The following is a 24,615-nucleotide window of genomic DNA, read 5'->3' as shown; positions in this document are numbered from 1 at the left end:
CTATGTTTCAAGAGGTCTTATTCAATCCCCTTGATGTCTGGCATCCCCACCATCACGTGATCAAGGCTAGGGTGAGCTGCTAAAAGATGAGAGACCACATGAAATCCAAGTTGTCTCATTTGTCCTAGCCAAAGCCCTCCCAGACTTGCCAGTCCTCTGTTGAATTGCCAGCTGGTAACAGATAAAATGAGTAAGCTCAGCTAACATCAGTCAAGCCTGCCTTAGACAAGAAAAACTACCCATTTGATTCAGACTCATGAATTAAATAAATGTGTTGTTGTATGCTACTGAAGTCTGGTTATTTGCTATGCAGCATTATTAGGGCAATAGATAACTGCTATACCTCCCTACTAAATTTATTCCCACAGAACAGATCTAAATATATGACAGGTGAATTAATAAATAAATAATGAGTGAATACACGAAATTGATACCATAAACCAGATGACATGGTGTTTAAAGGGATTCTGCCTCATTAAATACAGACGAATTTTGAATTACCATCTTATGTTTCCCTAACTAGAAATTCTTCCTGTCCCAGCCCATCTTAGAATGCCTGACGCTGACCATGTAGATCATTCTACTGACCTCAGGCAACCACTGAGCCAGCTATGCTGACCCTGTTTCTGAGCCAAAGTTATGCAAGCAGACAAGTAGCACAGAGAGATGGTACAAGACTGTAGGGTGTCTGCCCATTCTAGTCCCAGACGTGGCAAGGGGGTTGGTAGTGGCATGTTTCTGCCAAAAGAGGAGCAAAGAATGAATAAACAAGTGTGCTTTGGAATAAGAAAAAAGAAAAAAGAAACTTCTCTTCCCTCTCCCAGTGCATGCATGTGCACACACACACAGTCAGCACAGATGTTGCCACACAACACGTAAGAATTCCATAAAAACAAACAAAACTCTGTGATGAATACAATGGAATCCACAGCCAAGGGGACCAGAAAATACTTGAGAAAACCTCCAGTAACTGGGGAAAACACATACAGCTGTCTCAAGGGCAGCGTGGAGGCTCCAGATTTAGAGAAAGGGGCCATCTGTGTGAGCTGGAGACCTAAGGAAAGCTAGAGAAGGGTGACTTGACCCCAACTTTAAAGGCCTGGCTCAGTGTGGCTAGATCTTGAGGTACAATTGGAAGTCCAGATGAAGACACCTTACAAAGCAAAGGCTTGAAGGTAAGACAACCATGGCAAATTTTTCAGAGGAAGTAAGTGGCTACAAAAGAAAACTTATGTAAGAGTTACAATTAGATTGCACGGTGCAGTCATATTTTTTTGTGCAGATTTGGAGAAGTATTGGTAAAGAAAGAGGAGGGTGCTGATGTACAACAAGTATGAAATGTTAAGGTTTCATTCTAAGGGCAAGGCATGTGATGAAATTAAAATGAAATTATTAAGCAAGTCAAAAACAGGAAGCATTTGGACAGAGGTTAAAATGGGCATACTATACTGTACTCAGCAAGTATTCAATAAACATGGACTCATAAAAATACACTTTCCCCTCGAGATCTTAGATTTATAGTGCACGTCCCTGTTTTTTAAATTTTCTAGAGTTGGTGAGACTTTCAAAGCAGTATTTACAAGGGATCTCACACTTCACACTCCATAACTTTTAGGGCTGGCAGAGGTGAGGGAGAAGGGAACATTCTCTTTTTGTCCCATCCCGACACAATAACTGATATAATCCTGCAGGAGTCTTTGAGCCAACAGCTGTGTTTGGACTCACATTTCCTTCTGTCACAGCCTGATGATTCACATTTCATTGCCCCACTACCTCCCACCACTGCTCCTGCCCACGTCCCTCCTTGTTTTTTTTTAAGTAAGCTCTATGCCCAGCATGAAGCTTGAACATATGACCCTCAGGTCAACAGTCTCATGCTCTATGGACTGAGCCAGCCAGGCACCCGTGCCCCTGCCCTCTTGTTTTCCCAATGGGAGGTTGGTAGCTGGTTCATAAGAAGGTTCTTCTTAATATTGCTCCCTTCATGGGCTGGAAGCAAAGACTTCCTCGTATCTCTCCTGTCTCCTCAATGAGAGGAACTAATGTTGTTTTAGGGATCCCTAACCCCAAGAATCCAGTGCTGCTTGAAGAGTTTGCTTTAATGCCTCTCCCTTTATAGCCTTCGAAAGAGCTTCTTCATCAGATTTAAGGTATGCTATGTCACTCAGTGAGCCAAACAAAAGCAGAATACAACTCACATTGACATTTATGGTATTTTGTACTTAATGACTCTCATACTACACTTCCTAAATTACTCTCATAAAAAATCTGAATTTGAAATGCTATTTTTCTCAACTGCCACTAATATGCTCATGTCATTTTGCTCTGTTGCACAATTGAGCATGACAGATTTAGTCAGTTCTGATATGTTAAAATTTTTCTTTTACTCCTGTTTTGTAGGCTAAAGTGTTTTTGGTTTTCATGTGTCTTTTTTTTTTTTTTTTAAGCTGGGGGCTAACTGAATTTTCAACTACCTGTAACAATGTGATTTTTAAAACATATCCTTCCGGTGGTTTTTGTCTTTTGTACAGAAAAACAGACCATAGGCCTGAGAGTGGTTTCAGAGCTTGCAATATAGAGCTGATCTTTGGATACTCCCATCTGTCTTGTGAACAAGGAAAAGCAGTCTGTTCCTTTTGCCCAAAAAGGAAGATGCGGTGTACTTCTGATATTGAGCAGTGCTAAGCCAGGGTTAAAACAAGAGCAGGGCACTTGTGTGGATATAAGATTAGGGCTTTGAAAATGCTAGTATTTTATCTATTTTTACTTAGTGCTAGGGACATTCTACAATAAGTATTATTCAGGAAGGAAGCCCATGTAATAACCTAGCTCTTTTATGTGTAAGCCTCAGGGATTTTCATTAAGTCATCCAATACCAACAGCATTGGCTGGACAAAGAAGCTGGGGGCTTATAAGCCAAAGTTTCAGTCCTATAAAAGGCTTATTCTAACTACTCTTATAAACATGGTCTTCATTCAAGATCTGGATTACCTAAAAACAGGAGAAAAGAAAAGGAAAACATTAAAAAAACAAAATTAGTATTTCAGAAGGTGATGAAGGTAGCAGAAGTGCTCCCAAAGCTAATATTTTTTTGGATTTCAACTACAGTTTTGAGTCCCTAAAAAGGACGAGAGTTTATATAATGAAAGAATGAGATACAGACTACACAAGGTGCTTATTCTTGCACGTCTCATAAATTAATGAATTCATTTCTTCATTTGACAAACATTAACTGAGCAACTGCTACATTTTAGGCACTAGGCACAGTGCTAAATGCTAAAGCTACTGGAATAAGTAAAACAGGATTTATAATCCCTAGGACTCATGGTAGAAAGGAAGAAACAGATACACATAAACAATTATGATAAGATTCAAAATGTTGACAAAAGTAAATTATATTTGAATTCATCTAGTTTTCTTTCATTATTCATTCAATCACTTATTCATTCATTCAACATTTATTGACCCCTTTGTTCCAGGCATTGTTCTTAGACAGGGAGACACAAAAATGAATAGGATCCTTAACAGGAGTTCTCTTACAGTTAGAAAGATGCCATTTAACACACAAATTACAATACAGCATGGGATATGCTACGAATAGTAGCACAGTCACAGGAAATGGAGCAAATGACTCCACCTATGTGAGCTGAGAAAAGCAGTAACAGTGATCCTTTACTCTGACTGATAGAAAACCCTAACCTGCAAAATAAGTATTTTCTGCAGATGAGAAAGGTAGGGAACCTTTATAGATATAGCCTTTCTTATTTGTGAATGTGCTCATTTTCTTCCCACATTTGGTTTATAATGTATGCCAGGATTAAAGTAACAATATGGCCACACCACTCCTAATTTCAACCTTCTATGGGGTCAGCCACAGAAGCAGCATAGGATTGACTATGCTTGGGAAATGATTAGATGCCAGGAACAATGAGCCACGAGAAGAACTGAAGTGGATGTTTCTAATATTAGAAATGGTATGGACATGGGAGGCGGGGAAGATGTTTAAGTAGGAGGACCCGAAGCTGGCCTGTCCCATGGATACAACTAGATCACACTCACATCAGCACAAAAAAAAAACAGAAAATGACCCAAAGACTGTTAGAACAAACTCTAGAATGGCCATCGAAGAAGACAAGAAGGGCGAACAACACGTGGTTTAGAGCAAAATAGGCCAAAATCAAATGGGCTAAAATCAAAAACATAAGAAACAAGTGTTGGCAAGGATGTGGAAGAAAAGGTACCCTCGTGCACCACTGGTGGGAATGCAAACTGGTGCGGCCACTGTGGAAAACAGTATGGAGCTTCCTTAAAAAGTTAAAAAAAGAACTACCCTAGGATTCAGTAACTGCACTACTGGGTATTTCCCAAAAAAATACAAAAACACTAACTCAAAGGGATACATGCACCGTATGTTTACTGCAGCATTATTTACAATAGCCAAATCATGGAATCCAATTATGGAAATGCCCATTGATAGATGAATGGATAAAGAAGTGGTGTGTATATATATATATATAATGGAATATTACTCAGCCATAAAAAGGAATGAAATATTTTCATTTCCAACAACATGTATGAAGCTAAAGAGTATAATGCTAAGTGAAATACGTCAGTCAGAAAAAGACAAATACCATATGATTTCACTCGTATGTGGAATTTAAGAAACAAAACAAGCAAAGGGAAAGAGAGAGAGAGACAAACCAAGAAACAGATTCATAACTATAGAGGACAAACTGATGGCTACCAGGGGGGAGGTGGGGAGAGAGATTTGTGAAATAGGTAATAGCGATTAAAGAGTACACTTACCATGATGAGCACTGAGTAATGTACAGAATTGTTGAAATCACTATATTGTTCACTTGAAACTAATATAACTCTGTATGTTAACTATACTGGAGTTAAACAAAAGACTTAATAAAGAATAAATAAAAGAAATGGGATGGACAAAGAGCCCATTAACCATACCTAAACTTTTCTTTAAAAAAAAAGAAGGATATCAAATTACACAATGGAATGCATTCTGTTTAGCTGATTTTTAATATTTTGGAATGGGCAATCTAATGTGGAAAAGGCCAGCTTTTAAATCCATCATTTTTATGCTTCTTTATAGTAGAGGAAATTGGTTTGCAGGAAATATTTAGGACTAAGATGACCCATCCCCATTATTGTATTCCCTAAATGGTGAGGAAGAGTCATACTGTAGGTGGGAGATGGGTGGAAAGAAGGCAGTTTCCTTTCTTACACAACTTTTTGTTTTATGTGGAATTAAAAACTGCTTAATTTTCTTTTCTTTTTTAAAGATTTTATGTATTTATTTGTCAGAGAGAGAGAGAGCACAAGCAGGGGGAGTGGCAGGGAGAGAGAGAAGCAGGCTCCCTGCTGAGGAAGGAGCCCGATGCGGGACTCGATCCCAGGGCCCTGGGATCATCACTGGAGGCAAAGGCAAGATGCTTAACCGACTGAGCCATCCAGGTTCCCCCTGAAACTGCTTAATTTTCAATACTCCTATTATGTAATTGATTTCTCTGTGCTTATAGCTAATTCTCTCCCCCAATCTTCCAACAGAAATATAAAACTCCTTCTGATACAGTGTAACAGGTTGTTAAACTGGAAATTCCAGCTAAGTCAATGCAATATATTAAAGATGAAATCTACCCAAAAAAGTCAAAACCAAAAGCAGATTTTAAAAAGAGATACCAGAGGACCAGTTAGGCAGTTCCAAAACCACAGGAGGATATAATAGGGTCAAGAGATTGGAAATGAAGATATGATTTGTGAAGAGGAGTGTGAGTGTATACGAGGGTGCGCATACACCCATGCATACTGCTAGGCTGTAAGCTTCACCTTCTCTGCAGGGAAAGGGTGGAGTGCCACCCTTTGCAAAAAGGGGCTTCAAAAAAGAGCTTGAAATGTCTTCCCTGGAGTGTGAGAGATAGGACGACTGAGATCTGACAGGTTTAATGGAAGGCAAGAGGGACAGGTGATAACCAGTTTGGGCAATGGAGTAAAGAGAGGAGATGAGGATCTCATGGAGAGAATTAGCCTGGGACATTTTTTGCCCTGCCCAAAAGGACTCTCTGGAAAGGGTACTGAGCTTCTAAAGTAAGGGACAATAGGAAATGATGGTCGCACGGACAGGTAGAGAAACATGGTCGTGGGGCAGGTGTTGCAACCGGGTGAGCACAGCAGAGTGCACCAGAGTAGCCCAAAGAGAAAAATCAGCTCCAAACATCTTACAGCAGAATCAGGATGAATATGAACTGTTCTCCCCACTTTTCCCTTTCTCCCACTCAGCTGCACTCCCCAAAACCCACAGGATCAGTAATAACAGCTTGCAAGTGGCAGACAAGTGGTCAGGAAGGATAGACAAAAAACAAAAACAAAAACAAAAACAAACAAAAAAAAGCTGCCCTTTTCCCACTAAAAGCAGCTGGTCTGCCTCAGTTGGGGATGGAGACTGGATGTTAACCCAAATGCATGGTTTTAGTTCTATTCTGGGACACGATATTCTAATTTACATATTGAGAGCATATTTGAGATGGAAAGTTTCGAATTCAAGGGATCAAATTTCTGGCCTTTCTCTACAGACTTCATTTCTGTTTTCAAATCGCCGATTCTTTCCTGAGTTCATCTTTCTAGTAAAAGTGCTGCAAGCACATGGTAAAGGCCTATCACTCTGACCTTTTCCAAACCTTTCCCCCAAAGCTGTAAGCCGAGTAGAAACATGGTCTGCTCTCCAAGTCTCCAGAGGACAGTTTTGCTAACTGTTTTCCTATGGCATGACAATGGCCCCATGAAATGTCTCTTTCTGACTGGCAGGTGGCTATGCTCCAAGCACCAAGCAGTACTTCAGAAATCCAGTCTCTTTCCATTTTATGCCTTCACCATCATCAACCTGTACCTTCATAGGCCACCAAGTTCATTTCTGCATGAGCCTGATAGAAGGGGAAAGAACATGAAGCATCTTCTATCAGAATTTTTTATGAACCAGGCTCCAAAATGTCATCAATCACTTTCCCTTATGTTCCACTGGCCAGAACCCAGTCCCATGGCCACATCTAATGTAAGAGAGGCTGGGAAATGCAACCTATCTTTGTGCAAAAGGAGAATAAAGAGGCTTGGTGAACAACTACACTGTTTCTGCCACCAGAGTGTTCCATTTTCTGAGAGCGAGCCAATTAGCTATGTGAACTTCTGAAGAATGTATCCAGAAGAAAGGACGGGTGAGGGGAATCAATTACTGAAAAACTGTAAAAGAACAATGGAAGACAAAAATAGTGTTTTGATTATATCTCTAATTTGTGCTTGTTTGAAGCATAATTTTCAGCTGTCAAATGTGTAACACCAGGCAATATATCAGTTCTGTTTTTACTTTTGAAAACATACTTCTGAACGGCCTCTGGGCTGATGTTTCTAATCTGGACTGATTGTCTCAGATCTGTTACACAACTCTGATCCTGAGACTTCCCTTCACCATCATCGAGACAGGTCCTTTATCTTGTTCCTGTTTTCCAGCCTGTTCTACTGAGATCCGTGTGCTTTCTCCCTTACTGTTTGATCCCTCTTGCTTGGGGGAGCATATCCTCTAGTAGTGTCCTGAGAAAGAGTGCACAGAAGATCCATTTTTAGAGATCTCACATATCTGAAAATACTACTCTGCATTCACAGCTGATGGAAAACTTGGCCAACTAGGAATTCTAGGCTCCAATTCATTTTTCCTCGGAATTTTGGAGACTACTTCATTGTCTAATTACCATCCTTTGAATGTGACCTGCTATTTCTGTCCAGCTGGTTTTAGAATCTTCTTTGTATCCTTAGGATTCTGCAATGTCATGATATTATGAGTTGATGTTGATTTTTTTTTTAATCATTCATTTCTGAGCACTCAGAGGACTCTTTTGATCCAGAAATTCATGGCTTTCAATATTTGGAAGTCTTCTCATATTATTTTCTTAATATTTTTTCCTCCCTTTCTTTGCTTTTTGTTCTCTTTCTCAAAGACCTAATAGTTGAATGTTTTGCCTTTGACTGGTCCACTAGTTTTTTCTTTTTTTTTTTTTTATTATGTTATGTTAATCACCATACATCATTAGTTTTTGATGTAGTGTTCCATGATCCATTGTTTGCGTATAACACCCAGTGCTCCATGCACTACGTGCCCTCTTTAATACCCATTACCGGGCTAACCCATTCCCCCACCCCCCTCCCCTCTAGAACCCTCAGTTTGTTTCTCAGAGTCCATAGTCTCTCATGGTTCGTCTCCCCCTCCACTAGTTTTAAAATATATTTTCTTATCTGCTTTCTTTTTCTCTTTTTGTTCTAAATTTTTTGGAAGAGTCCTCATTTTACCTTTCATACTTGTATTAAATTTTTTACTTCTGCTAAAAGTATTTTTACTTCTTATAACTTTGTTATTCTCTAAATTTTTATACCTACCTGTTATTTCTTCAAGAATAAAATATATTCCCAGTTAAAAATATTAATGATTATTTATTTTATAATTTTTTCTTCTGCTTCAACTTTGCTTTTTTTTCTTCTGAGTTTCTTTCATTTTGTCCCCATCTATGACTTGTACATGAGATGCTTTCTTCATGTATCTAGTGGTCCTTGGATAACCATTCACACTGATAACTCTGGTGGCAGAACAACCCAATTGGTGGGTCTCACTGCAGAGCAGTCAGGACCCAGGAATGTCAGAAAATGCAGATTTCTTTTCTCTGGAGCCAGTCAAGTACTCCAGAAAGGAATCTGCAAACATACTGCCTGTTGGATCCAAGCCACTGCTGCCCACATTTTGCATCTGGAGAGAGAACGACGACTAAGGGGTTTATTGATATCACTTAGGTCCTCTTTTATCAATTTATCATTTCATCTTTCATTCTACTATTTCTGATGTCCCCAAATCCAAACTTTCTTAGGTTTGATTTTTCTAGGAAGCAAACCTCCTGTCTTCTACGAGAGTTGGGAATGGTTGATAGCTTCACCAGCATCGTGGGCAATACTGCAAGGAATGAAATGCTCCTTATACAAACCTTCCATTTAATTTTATCTCCACTCCTACCTTTTTCCTTCAGAGGTATTTGGTGCCTTCTGGAGTTTTGTAACCTGCTTCTTGTGGTCCTCCATCTGCAAGCAGTTACCCTTTAGCTTTTTCTACTCTGCTCTTTCATATGCCAAAACTTTGTTGACTTCAAAAAATATTCTTATGTTGTTCCTTATCCTCTGCATCATGCATTTTTTTATACTTTTAATATGTTTCAGATGGGATTTGGTACAGAGGAAAGGTAAAAGTGTGTACATTTAATCCACCACACTTAACTACAGTCTAGTAACATTTTCAGATGTCTTTTTTCCTTCCAAAACACATTACTGTATCCTAGCATGTTTAAATTTCTAAGAGATAGGTGTACACATATATAATAAAGCAGAGTCGTTGCAATATTTTATATCCTTTAAAAGACTAGTCATAGAATAAAGAAATCTGGTGATCTAACTTTTGTCATTTCAGCTTGAATGGATATCCTTGAATGAAAATACAGATTGTACTACAAAACCAAACAGTATTAAAATTGTATGATGCAACAGAATTGCCTGCAAGCTAAGTAGAAAAGGACATCTCCTACAATATAGGGTTGTTTTGGTAGTGGTTTTTTGTTTTTTTGTTTTTTTTCTCAGCTTATAAGTATTATGAAGTAGTAATGATGTCTGCGTGTCATCATATTTTTCTTTCATTAACTTTGTTAAATTCTGTTTTCAAAGAGCCCTGTTTGTCCTTAAAGGACAGATTCTACTTGCTAGGAAACTAGCTTCAGGCACTGTCTTTCTCAGTGGCCTGCTGTACAGATTCTGATGAGATGCGAAACAGAGACATCTAAAGGAATTTTTAGGAACTGAAACATTAACATCCACTATCCTTAGGTTTGATTAATTCCCTCGGAAATACAGTGTTTAGTTTATTATGAAGCTAGGAAATGTCACTTTGTAAAATTACATCCATAGCCAAAATAATAAGCCTTTTGGAAGCAAGTCAAGAGAAGACTAGAATCACCAACAGTTTGGAATTCAGAGTTACTGGAAGAAAAATATCAAAAGTCACTTATTTGCCCTAAAATTATTGGAAGGAAACTGACTTTCACTAAGCTATTTTTATTCGTATGATATTTTGGGTTTTATTGTATTTGTCCATAGTGCTATGTGCGATATAGGTGCTTAAAAATCAAAGTAAATAGGTAATTTAATGAATGAACAATTAATTGATTGAATTATATTCTGGAGAAGTATCATTCAGGTATTTTTCGGATTGATTCTTCTTTCAGTAATAATTCCCAGTTTTCAACCTTTGACTTGATGGGGCTTAGAGAAGGTATGACAGAACTGTTTGTGCAAATTTAAAATGTTAATACACACAATAATGGCATTTCTCCCATGAGCTTTATTTTCCCAAATGGATAAGAAGTAATAACGAAATTTAAATCTTCTTTTCAAAGACATTCAGATAATGTCTTCTTGTTTGACAAGCTCTGAGTTGTTAAAAGCTTTTCTCTAAGCCATCTAATTGCCATAAAATAGCTCTATTTGAATTACTTTTCCTGGAAAGCCAACGCCTAGTCCCAAGGCCATGGGAAAGTCAGCTTTCTTAATGTGAAGTTAAAAAATAAATATAAGAAACAATTGCAAACCATACGATAAATTTTCTTCTAAGACATATGTGCTTCATCTATTTCTGTGAATATATTTTTTCCTTATTCTGAGTCAATAGTACATTCTATTTTGAAAAAACAAAAAACACGGAAATAACAAGAAATGGAAGAAAAAATGTTCAAGCTATCTCTGTTGGCTCCTATTCTGGGCTGTAAAGTCTTATTAGAAGACAAGGGATAAAAGAATATACCAGAGGTCAGAGGTTCTTTGAAAAACAGCCAGAACTTTACTATTCTTTTAAATTAGACTAAGTTCAATTAATTCATGAAGCTATAATATAAATTCAACCATCTAAGATATTACCTGGCAAAAGTAAGGAGAAAGCCCCCCAAATGACTGTCAATATCTTGTTTAAAGGACTTATATCTTGTCTATATGTTCCCATGCACCTAACTTTTCAGTTGATTTTAAGAATAGGAAAACTGTCTGTTTTGAAGACTACTGCTAGATGTTTTTAAGTGTTTCAAAATAAAGTTAAGAGGAAAAATACAGGATAGAAAACTATATGCAGTATGATCAAAATTTTGCTTTTGAAAATCAAAATATAGAGAGAAAGAAGAAATCAGTTTAGCTAAATTATACAGTAATAACAAATGAGCCTATAGTCTTAGGACCGTACAACAAGAAAAGTTTATTTCTTGATCATGTTACCCATCCTTCACAGCTCGTGATCTAATCCATTATAGGTCTTTTTTGTCCTGGGACATCAGCTGATACTAAGATGATGAGGGGAGAGACTGAATCATGAATGGCTTCTCATTTCAACTCACATTTTCTTGTCCAAAGTAAGTGATGTGGCCAAGCCTGATATAAATGGAATGGGGAGACAAAATTCTCCCACAGGGAAGCAATGAATATTTGAGGACAACAATACAATGTACCTCGGTTTTCCCTTTTGGTCACAAATGTATATTCCCCTTTCCATATGCAAAATGCATTCATCTTCTCTCCCATGAGAAACAACATGGTCAAAGTCTAGAACCTCATGAACATGTCCACATGTGTGCAGATGTGGCTCCTCTTGAACTGGAAATTTAGGAACTAAATTATAAGTTACCTAAGCCAGACAGAGTCAATATACAATGGGTAGAATTCAGCCAGAATAATGCCTTTAATGTTCCCATTTGAAAACAATAGTGGAAAGAAGGAAGCAAACACTGGTCCATAGCAACTCTAACATCTTTCTGGGCATATATTGTGAATTCTCCATTGTCCACTGTTTTCTATGGCTCTTGACTCCACTCCGGGATGTCCGTTCTCTTCCATTATCTCCCCTGATCACATTGGAGGAGATCATTGGGAAATACTTTCATTAAGGTATGAGCAGATTTCCTCACATGCTTCCATCTTGTAGAAGACCAGGGATCCAACCATCATTTTACATCTTGACCAGTTAGGAATTGTTTGTCTATTTTTTAGTCCAGGTTGCTGATTCTTTGGAACCAAAATAGTTGGCTTATTTATTTGTAATCTTGGAAAATTCAGGGGACAAGGAAAGACTAATTCAAGTTTCCACTAATTCTCTTGCCAATTTAACTCACATCCAAAGATAGGGTATTCTTTGAATACACACACAACACACACACACACACACACACACACACACTATCATGAAATGTTAACAGTTGTTACCTCTGGATGATCTAATTCATCTTTATTTCTTTTATTGTCCTGTATTTTTGAAATTTTCCAAAATAAATCTGTATTACTATTATATCCAGAAAAATGCCATTTTATGACAAGAATGAATCCTTTAAGTAATTACCCCACATGGAAGATTAAACCCAAAGTTTTTGGATCTAAAAGGCAGTAGGTTATAATTGTTTTATATGAACATATTCAGAGCCAGTTCAAGACCAATTTACTTTTTCAAGTTTTCTCCTGTTCAGATTATAATTTTAAGAGAACTGGTGTGATTACATACAGTATGAAGATTACATAGAGATGTTGGAAATCCCCAACATCCAAGCTTCACCTTACCATCTTCAGTGTAAATCACGTAACTGAGACACAGTTGGACATGAAAATCAGGAAGGGTTGAAACTCTGATAGGTAAAATAATTGCCACCAAAGGTTGAAACTCTAAAGTTGGCTACATTGTTAGTTAGCCTCTTCTCTCCATGCAGGACATTTTTCCTTATTTTAGGTGTCTTTTCCTCTCTCAAGGTACTCACCCCCATTCACCTTTCTACAAAGGAACAAAGCTCCTAATAATTCACAAGCAACTTGTTCAGAGTTGACTGTCACCATCCTATAACTATTAGGCTTGGAAAATATGAAATTTAAAGTTGTCTCTCATTTTGGAATTGCAGAGAGCAACACCTTTGAGTAGGGAAAAAGTTTTAGAAAGGAGCCCTCCCATCATTCTTAAAATTGTACTTTACAGGAGATGGCCATATCTGCTCTTCTCTAAGAGGGACCTCAAATACTTAATTCAACTTTCAGATTCAATGTCCTGTCTTATCATAGCCTACAGAAAGACATTTACAAGACTGTAGGAGCCAAGGACTCAAGCCTCTAAGTATTTTGCTTCTCCTGTTACAAAAATAACTCCTTTAATTCTTCCTCCTCGAGAATCACTGCCCAGATTGTTTGGCAGACTATTAGAATGTTTACATCCTATTCGCACAATTCTATATTATTCTCTGTACTCCTAAGTTATTTTATACTTGCATAAAATATAATTATGTATTTTAAGGACCCTCTTTAGTTCAGACCAAATTTATCTAAAACTGTCCTTAATGGATTGAACAAATTTAGTGTTTACCAAACTATGATTAAAATTATTTAGAATACTATATATGAAGAATATTAATGATAAAAATTTTAGCTATTAAAACAAAACCTCTTCTACATAATGTTAACCTAAAGCACCTACTTCCATATAAACCTGAGAGTAATAAAACTGCATTTCTTTGAAAACGTTTTGTTTCAGAATCTGACTTTTCTCAGTCGTTATTTTTTTTAAATCAGTGAAATTTTACAGCATTGATTCAGTGCATATTTTTATGTGATTGCCTATTTGCATGAGGAACTCTTGAAGGATGTGTTGAGGTATATTTAACTCACTATATTGACTAATCGGATTGTAGCTTAATATATGTTGTGGATAACAAAGTGAATACAAGAGATTAAAGTGACTAAGTTACCCAACTAAATAGGTAATCAATCCCCAATCTTACTAATATTTGTTTTTTTAACATCTCTCACATCATGCCTTAGTATTCCCTCTGCGGCACTCCCGGTCAAGGCTCCCATTAGTTCTGCAAGACTTCAAGATACATCCCCTTGCATAAACCCTCCTGTGCAACCCCCTCTAGGATCAAAATAAATCTATATTGTGTAATTGTCTTTCCATTATATTATTCCCTTTGTAGTCATCTTCAGTGGCTCTTCATGGCCTACAGGATACATTCAGGCTCCTGAGTCTAGCATCTCTGGTCCTTAATTATTGATGCCCCAATTTATGTTCCTAACTTTATCTCACTGCTAAGATTTCCCCAACTCCTTTCTTTCTGTGTGAGTCTATATACTCCACTATCCCCTAAACAAGTCCCAGATGTGACTCAGCTGGTTTCTGGGTTACAGCACCTTGCGGGTCTAACAGCCAGGAGCACTGCCTGTGACACAACAGGATTTCAGCCTTTCTTCCTACTCAGGTCTTTATGAATGTCCCTGGTTTTTTGGTCGAAAAGGGTGGGGAGGAGTGTAGAATTGCTTCACCTGTAATTTGTGCTGCTACTTGTATCTCTGGCATCTCCCACCATCAGATGTTGCATTTGTTATCTTTCTAAACTGTACTCCACAAACACTCACCTCCACTACTGTGAACCTTTCCAAACCACCCCACCAGATTGTTGGTCAGACCCACAGCCCACTTTCTGTGCAGGCTTCCCACACTTGGACTGACCCACTCTTTTTTTTTTTTTTTTTTGGACTGACCCACTCTTAATCACCAATAACACTGTAGCATCAGACCTTTCCACCACAACTCCCTGGAGCTCCTCAACGTCCCCTGTATTTGTGTCCCTGACCCAGAGAAAAATTCCTAGCTTTCTATGCACCCCATTCTTTCATTGGCAAACAAAAAGATTCTCAGCAGAATCACTGGAGGATATATTTTGTTCAGTTTCACAATACTATCCAGGAAACAGGTCAGTGTCAGGGTAGGATCAAGTACAAACTCGTGTTATGCTCTGAATGACTATGCCAGCCTCCTTTCTTATGATGAAACTGTATCTCTTATGGGCCATATATAGCTCCTCCCTGCTTCCTCTTGAACCCACCAATCCATACACGTAACACTTCTGTGATTAAATCAATAAATTAAATCCTGCATCTCTAATTTAAAATGGTATGACAACTCAATCTGCAGAAAGAAAAAAATTTAAAGACATTCTTCAATCCTACTACATAGTAAGTTAGACACCCAACACAATTCTGTAGATGTGTCCTTAATATTGCCCTTTGTTTTCATTTATGTTCTTTGGTTTTGTGATTGCAAGGAACAGAAAACCACTCAAATATCAGAAAGCCCATAAACCAGACCCAAGAAAAGATAGGATAGGATGACGGGATGGTTTGGTACTCAAGATGGCTCCAAAGGCTTCAGCAAAAGCTACTCATGAATCTTCATAAAACTCAGCCATTGGTATGACTCTACACTTCTCCAGATGGTTCCTTCTTCCTGTATCATGACCCACCCACTACTTCCAATCCAGTGCTTCTCAAACTATCTGTAGTTTGGGAATGCTTTCTCCCACCACTCCCCAATCCATCATGGACCAATACTTTTATAAAACACAAAAGCATAGTTTGGATGCTGCTATACTGTTACATTGCTTTATAGTGGGGCACCTGGGTGGCTCAGTCGTTAAGCATCTGCCTTCAGCTCAGGTCATGGTCCCGGGGTCCTGGGACTGAGCCCTGCATCGGGCTCCCTGCTTGGCGGGAAGCCTGCTTTTCCCTCTCCCACTCCCCCTGATTGTGTTCCCTCTCTCGCTGTGTCTCTGTCAAATAAATAAATAAATAAGCAAATAATTGCTTTATAGTATAAAAGCTTAGCTGCTTCTTTTTCCTTTTGCTTATCAAAGAGTGGTAAATAACAGCACACAGACCAGTACTGATGCTCATATCACACTTCCAGCAGCACTGCACCCATCTGCTTTCTCTTAGTTTCTGATCTCTCATACTATTGGGTTCCAAGTGGCCATCATTGTCTACCCACCCTTTCTTACTTTCCAACTCTTAAACTCTCCCCCTCCTCCATCTGTTAACTGCCCTCCCTCTCTTAGGTGACATTCTAAAGAAAGGAAATTATATTGGCTCATGTCATCTTTTCTGTTGTGCCTATGGCTGCTCCAGGTTCACTAGCCTACCCTTATCCAATAACTTCAGAGTGGATAAATGGCATCGCATGGTATGACACATAGATGACCAAAAAGCAATTGGCACATCATTTTTAGAGTTTTTTAAATTGGTGCAGTTTCTTATAAGGGAACATTAAAGAAGAATATAAAATACCTGCACGACCAGACTGAGTCCTAGTTAAGTAATAAATGTAACTTTTCTCTCTTTGAAAGAGCTGACTGTCAGTGCCTTCCCCGGGCAAGCTGGGGATGCTGAGTTGCTGTGGCCAGTGACTGTCAGAGCAGTGTTGGGTGTGATTCCTAGTGCTCCTCTTAATTGGATGTACCATTAATCTTTGCTCACTAATAAGACCTGAATTCAGGAATGAGTAAACACATTCTTCCCAGACAGCACAATAATTTTTTAATCTACTTTCTCTGGGGTAGGTTCTGGAGAGACTGCTTTAGAATTAAGTTTCTCATAAGGAAACAATAAGTAAAAAGGCCTCAGGAATTTTCCTCTTATCCTGCCCCCTTCTGGTCTGTAGAGTCATGGGAAGTAAAGAGAGAGGGTGGCAAGAAAGCTCAGAAAAGGCAGTGGATAATGCCTACTAAGGAGAAAACATCCAGAATTTAGAAACCCACCCACAGTCAACTACTGGCTCCAGGATTTAGAAGACCTGAGGCTCTATTAGACACAGTGCAAAAGTCTTCAATAAGATTGCAGTGATTCACAAGTTGCTCACTGGAATCACCCCGCCCCCAACCTATGAAGTCAGAATTTCTAGGAATGTGTAGGGAGAAAATACGTTCCAGATTCCCTGGGGAAAGTCCCATTTGACACCTTTTACGGAACAATCGGTGCCTTTTAATTATTTCCAGGTCTTTCTTCTAGGCTTTAAGGTTGCTAATTTGGATAACAAATTATATGGTCATCTTGGTGTGAGCACTGTATTTTTCTGGATAGTTGCCAGGTGATCTTCATGTGTACCCAGGATTACAAACCACTGATAATGTCCAAATTTCTTATCTTGTTGAAGAAAAAAGCAACAGTCCCCAGGATTTTTTTTTTTTTTTTTTTGAGATTTTATTTATTTATTTGACAGAGAGACAGCGAGAGAGGGAACACAAGCAGGGGGAGTGGGAGAGGGAGAAGCAGGCTTCCCGCTGAGCAGGGAGCCCGATGCGGGGCTCGATCCCAGGATCCTGGGATCATGACCTGAGCCGAAGGCAGACACTTAACAACTGAGCCACCCAGGCGCCCCTCCCCAGGATTTTTTAAATCTGACTAAAGTCACCAGGCAGTTAGCACCTCACACTCTAATATCACATTTGCCTGACAGATTCTACCCCTCCCCCCACAAGATGACACTGATAATTCCCTCAGAAGCAAGAAAAGAACATTTCCTCTACTACCTCCTTCTTCCTGACCTCTCCTCTCTGTCTGGGTATAAAGCTAGCTAGCTGGTTCCAGCACAGTTGCTAACAGACAGGTGGAAGGAAACTAATATTGACTGATTGCGTCCACGTGCCAGACACTGGTCACTTTAAATGCAGAGCCCTGAGGCTAAGTTCAGGGTACCTCCCCACCATCACGCACTTCCCCAGGCCCACATCTTCCCCTCCCTAGTCTTTATTTGTATGCTAGGGTCAATTATCCTCCAGGGCAAAGAACTAGTAGAGCATTTGGCCATGTTTTTCTGTTCTACTGAAACAAATGAGTCTAACTGCAAGAGGAGATGAGCTTCTAAAAGAATTCACACTTGTGGGGAAAGGAAATCAGGCAAATGAGTAGAACTCAACAAGGGAAGTGACTATAGAAGGAGGAGTGAAATGCGGCCTGGTAGGTACTATGAGAAACCTGAGCTCACCAAGCTGTTTTGCTAACCCTGCACCTTGGGTCGGTTCTTGTGAGGTTAGAACTGCTGACCCCAATACGTGCCCTCGCTACAGGAGTACTTGCACGGAAAATGGTTTTACTTTCTCTGGCACGGCATTCGCAAAAAAATCAAACACTTTGGCCTCTTAAGATTCCTCCTTACATATTCAGTGTTATTGCCCCAGCACACCCTTTGCCAGGAAAACTAGATGACGGGGTTTCAGCCTGTGGCACATACTAGGCAAAATTTCTGCGGGTGACCCAGGCCATCAGTTCAGCCCCCCTGCCTTGATGATAGTTCCCTTTTGAGATACTGGGCATCTGTCTGCAAGTAGGTGCCAGTCATGACCATCTAACCCATTATTCAGGCAGGCTTTAGTTATATAGAAGTGCCTGATAATAGACACTGAAGAATCTTAATTCTTTTCCTCGAGGGAGATGCCTAGGCCAGTGTAAACATACCCACTTTCTACTCTGCTACCTTCTCTGCTTACGACGGGTCTTGAGAGAAGTGGCCTTTGACAAGCCATAAAAAATAATTCCAGTGAAACTCTATGCCCAGAGTGCTGGTTCATACTCTCCTTTTCTTTACATCTGATTATCTAAGGAAGGCCAATCAAACATCACTGAGCAAAAAAACAAACAAACAAACAAAACAAAAAACCCAACATCAACAAATGTCCATAGCAAAACTCCAGAAGGCTTTAAGTAGCAGCTTCCTCCACTAAAGTTCTAACTCTAAAAATAAGGGTTGCCAAATAAAATACAGTACGGAGGTTCCTCAAAAGGTTGAAAAGAGAGCTACCCTACGACCCAGCAATTGTACTACCCAAAGATACAGATGTAGTGATCAGAAGGGGCACCTGCACCCCAATGTTTATAGCAGCAACGTCCACAATAGCCAAACTATGGAAAGAGCCAAGATGTCCATCAACAGATGAATGGATAAAGAAGATATGTGTGTGTGTGTGTGTGTGTGTGTGTGTGTGTGTGTAATGGAATATTACGCAGCCATCAAAAATGAAATCTTGCCATTTGCAATAATGTGGATGGAACTAGAGGGTATTATGCTAGGTGAAATAAGTCAGTCAGAGAAAGACAATTATATGATCTCACTGATATGCAAAATTTAAGAAACAAGGCAGAGGATCATAGGGGAAGAGAGGAAAAAATGAAATAAGATTAAACCAGAGAGGGAGACAAACCATTAAGAGACTCTTAATCTTGGGAAACAAACTGAGGGCTGCTGGAGGGGAAGGGGGTGGGGGGATAGGGTGGCTGGGTGATGGACATTGGGGAGGGTATGTGTTGTGGTGAGCACTGGGTGTTGTGTAAGACTGATGAATCACAGACCTGTACCCCTGAAACAAATAATATATTATATGTTAATTAAAAAAATACAGGGGGCTCAATTAGACTTGAAATGCAGATACATAATAAAATTTTTTTAGTGCAGTATTTGGGACACACTCATACTAAACAAAGTATTTGTTTTTCTCTGACATTCGAATTGAACTAGATGTTCTGTATTTTCATTTGCTAAATCTGGCAATCATAAACTAACTGATATCTCTACCACCACATACACTCCCCAACCCCACCCTTTCATACTGGTCCAAGTCATATCCCAGAGGAGGAGCAGAACCAGAATCTGAACAAGCTCAAGTTCAGATAGCAAAACTGTTCTCTGACTTCTGGATGGCAGTATGAAGACTTCTGTTATGAAGAAGATGAAGAGGACCATGTGTGGGGGCAAGGGAATGTCACTTTGACAGTTCTGCCTGGGTGCATCAGCACCCCCAAAATTCATGCTTTTCCCACCCTAACTTCTACCCTTGGCTTCCCCATAGTAAGTTCCCATTAAAATCCTCCCTCTGTGGAATATCCTCCATCGAGGTATTATTTTATGCAACAGTCTACTACCAACCTCTGCCTAGGCAAACAAAACAAAACAAGGCTAAGTGAATCTAGTCTTACACTTCATAAACCATAATTACAAATCTTTTAAGAATACTATTTCGAGGGAAGTGAAACCTGATAAAAGCATATCTGAGATAAATCATTAATAGTTATAGTATTTGAAAATTTAAACAAGTCAACTTGATGTTATTCTGTTTTTGTCTGAAGGCACATGTGTGCACACCCACATAAACATATAATTGCTGTTACTGATCTTTGTAGCCCTGAAGCCAAATCTTCAGGTGTCACTTGAATACTGAACTGCACCAAGCCTTGCTCAATGGATATCTTTAAAAAGTGGCCAAATCAGGACTTGGATTCATACAGAACATGTGCACAGATAGCATATGGACAGCGTTGACTTGCTGCCTGCCATTATCAGGAGTATCCTGGATCACATCCCAGATGTTGGCCTCTGCCTTGATGGATGCTCTGGTTCTAACTGCACGACATAATGTAACCTCCAGTCCATTTCACAAACTCATCAGATTCATGTGTTCTTAGGTAACTGTCAAATATTGGATAATATGCTCAGGCTTATATTCCCAGACTTTGTTATAACCCAAATCCTTCTAATTAGAGATACAGGACTTGTTAATAATCACTTCTATATTAAATTTGTCATTATTAAAATTGCAATAAACTATGTTATATTCTTAGTGAGTAGAAGTTCATTAACTGAGCAGAAAATTGCTCTCCTTGGGGCGCCAGGGTGGCTTAGTTGGTTAAGCGTCCGACTCTTGATTTCAGCTCAGGTTCTGATCTCAGAGTCGTGGTATCAGGCCCTGTGTCGGGCTCCATTCTCTGCAGGGAGTCTGCTAGGGATTCTCTCTCTCCCTCTCCCTGTCCCTCTACCCCTCCCCCTGCTTGAATGCTCTCTCTCTCTCTCAAATAAATAAATCTTTAAAAAATCGCTCACCTGTATGAGTGCACCAACTCTTTCATGCCATGAGAAGACCCCCTTCTCTCTCTCTCTCTCTATATATATATATACACATATATAGCTGCATATATATATGATTACATAGTAAATAAGTAGTACTTACTACCTGTGCTAAGCTCTTCAGTTATACAGAATATTCTTCTGAAAATCTGGCAAATACTGGCCTGCAGAAACCCCCAGGATTAGTGGGGGTGGAGAACCAAATGGCTGGTGATCCATACCTAGAGCTACTACCTTCTCATAACTGTTCAGGTTTGCGGTGTTTCAAGCACCTCCATTCTTACAGCACATACTCCTCTAATCTGGCATTCCCATTTCCAGGCAGAGGGGCCTGGCATGTAAACATCATGATTTTCATCAGCTAAAAATTGGCTCCATGTCCCCAAAACATCCAAATAATTTCCTATTCCTGTTAACTCAGTGGCATAAAGGTTTTCCTTTCTACTTCTACTTCTAAATGGAGGCTTTATGTTCTCCAAAATGAGCACATATAAACAGGGGCATATCTGTTTTGAATTTTTATATTCAGAATCCTGTCAACAATAACATTATAAACCCGAAGACCCTAGGTTTGCCTTTAATTACAATTTAATATCATTGTAGATTGATGGCCAAAGCTTTGCTTGAAATATTCAATAAGAACTAGGCAGTATTGATATGGTCACAGGATCATTCAGTAAACTGACAATTTTAGAAAAGCAGTGAAGGGGGTTGGAATAAAACACTGTAATGAAGAAGCTTTGAGGCTTCTTGATGAAGCTGATGCAGATGTGGACAAACAGAAGACCAAAATTTTATCATGTTCTTACTTTCTTCCTTCCCACACCCTTAGAGTCAAAAGACACCAAATGATCCATAAAGAAAGGGACCCTAGATCAAGGTTCTTCTCTGTCTGGTGAGCTCAGCTTCCAGGGGCTATTTAGATCAATAAGGAAAATAAGAGACTATCCAGGGAAATCAATCAAATCAGTGCTGATGATCAATAGGGTAATAACAAGCTTTCTAACCATTCATATCCATAAAGGTAATTAGGAGTCTTGAGCATTTGAAAATATCACCATATTTTTTAAAGACATGTACAAGAATTTCCATGTTAATTCATCTAAAGCACAGACTTCATTTTTATTTGAATTATTTTCATTCTTCTGTTAATCTTTATCTCCTTTCTCAACAACCACGCATTCCTAATGACATTCTACAGTGTAATAGTTGCAAAGCCAATCAATCATTGGATAACTATTTATGGAATGCTAACATGTACTCAGCACTATACCAGAGGCCAGATGGACATTAAAGAAAGCTTTTCGAATACTTCCTGAAGCCTTTTTTTTTTTCATTATTTAAAGAAGAATCTCAAAGTTTTACAAACTTGTAATGTCCTCTAACAACTCTTGCCTAATCACCTGTTGTCAAATCAAAGCTTAATGAAAATGCAGTCATGGTGTGATCATCTTTCCCTCAGCAGAGGCTTCACACTGCTCCGTATCTGAAGAGGTGAGAGACACTGTGATTTTATATGATGCCCATGCTCAATCCAAGCTCTATTCCTGATACTTAGAATATGTGATCCTCGAGGATGAGTAGGCACTCTTTCTTACTTCTGTTCACACAGCCAAGGGATGTCTTCTTATCACATGAGAATGGCAAACAGAGCTATCTTTGCAGACCATGTGAAGCCAATTAGGAGAGGCTCATCTATAGGGGGCCATAGTTATAAGCATGCCTCTAAACTATTACCTGCTCAGAACCTAAAATATAAGACTCAAACTGTGTGGTTTTGAACTGCACTAGTCTGAGTTCACTCTGTACCCATACATGTTCTGTACGTGTATAAGTTCATTTAAGCAGTGGGGAGTGGAGGACATATAGAGAGTAAAACCACCTAATTATTACAATACCCCACTCTCAAGTAATCAGTTAGTATTGGATTTTTACCATGTATAAAGTTCAAAGGACAACAGAACTCCGTTGTTTGACAAACCATTTACTTGGGATCATTGGTATCGACTTACAATGAGTCAACAAGACTGGAAAGTTCACGTTTCTCTTCCATTCAGCAGAAAACGTTGTGTTTCCTTGGCAACTGAGAATGTTTGGTTAGCCTTTCACTTTTTTTCTACTTATGAAGTGCAAGCAAGGAAGGAGTCCCACCAGCTGAGACTTAGTTCAGAAACAGATTTCTCTGCCTGGAGTAACTGAAATAACCCACTTGGTGCCTGAGCATAACTCTGTTCTTTCTTAGATTTATTGTGTCTTTACGGTCAAGTCTCAGGCAAATAATAAAATGTAATTGAAATAGACAAGGTAGTTTTTAATGCCTGAATTATTTCTTCATCAGGAAGCTTCTAAATTTCAAGTGACTAAAAAGTTCTTACTCTTGGAACACCTGGGTGGCTCAGCTGATTAAGGGTCCAACTCCTGATTTAAGCTCAGGTCATGACCTCAGGATTTTGAGATCCAGCCCTGTGTCAGGCTCCGTGCTGGGTGTGGAGCCTGCGTAAGATGGAAGGAGGGAAGGGAGGAAGGGAGGGAGGGAGGGAGGGAGGGAGGGAGGGAAGGAAGGAAGGAAGGAAGGAAGGAAGGAAGGAAGGAAGGAAGGAAGGAAGGAAGGAAGGAAGGAAGGAAGGAAGGAAGGAAGGAATCTTACTCTTAACTAGCCAACATTATTCTTTACTTTTCAAATCTAATCAACTATGTATGTAAATGAGACAATGGAATAAATACCTTTTCCCTACTAGGTAGAATTTTCTCAGCAGCTCTGGAGCTTTGAAAAGAACTCTAAGCTCAAGCAAAAGTCAGAGGATTCAAAGTCCTTTTCGACATTAGCATGGGTGATTAGAGATCAGGGTGAGAGGATAGTGGCCAAGGTAGAAATCATGAATGTTTACTTTTCTGGAGACAGAATGTCAAGTGCTGGTGTCTGCACTGTCCTCACCACTGTGTTCTCTCCTACTTCATGACCCCACCTCCTCCCAAGTCAGGTCCATGCAAGAGCTAAAGACGAAGGTTCCTCTGCTGGAGGAAAGACAAATACAGCTCTTGACCTGAGGCTGCGGTTAAAGAGAAGCTGCTTCAACCCGAGGTACTTGGAAAGGCATTATGCAAAGCAATATCCAACGACTTCGGTTTCCTTGTATATTTGCTACAGAGCAGCTCCCACTTTGCAGATCCTCTTCTGGATCAGGCTCTAAGCTTCCACTTTCATACTTAAAGAAACAAACGGGCTCATTGTGAAACCGAGTATCTTTTCTCTATAGCACTCCTCTTGATCCTTCCCTCACTGACACTAATTATACTCCATACCTGCAGACACCCCCAACCAAGCTTTGAAGGCACACCGGGTAGTTGAGTGTACAGAGAGGACAAACCATGATTTCTAATCTTCCTTCACTGGTATACTACTCAAATACCAACACTTATGTGCTTCTTAGTCCGGAGGGGTTCAGTCTCTACACACTACCTGCCCCATCCCCTACTTAGTAGACTGAATAGTATAGCCCCAAAATTCATGTCCACCCAGAACCTCAGAATGTGACCTTATTTGGAAATAGGATCTTTCCAGGTGCAATTAGTTCAGTAAAAAGGAGATCATGGGTTACAGTGGACTAATCAGGCCCTTAAAAGAGGAGAGGACACACAGAGAAACAGAGACAAACAGGGAAGAAGACCATGTAATGACAAGACTGACTGAAGCAGCTGCAAGCCAAGGAGTGCCAAGGATTGCCTGAAGCTGGGAAGAGTCGAGGGAAGATTCTTCCCTCGTTTCTTCAGGGAGAGGATGGCCC

This window comes from Phoca vitulina, unplaced genomic scaffold, assembly GCF_004348235.1.
Source record: "Phoca vitulina isolate PV1807 unplaced genomic scaffold, GSC_HSeal_1.0 scaffold14, whole genome shotgun sequence".
In the NCBI taxonomy this organism is placed as follows: Eukaryota; Metazoa; Chordata; class Mammalia; order Carnivora; family Phocidae; genus Phoca; species Phoca vitulina.
The sequence above is the reverse complement of the archived record's forward strand: the minus strand, read 5'-3'. Positions refer to the sequence as shown.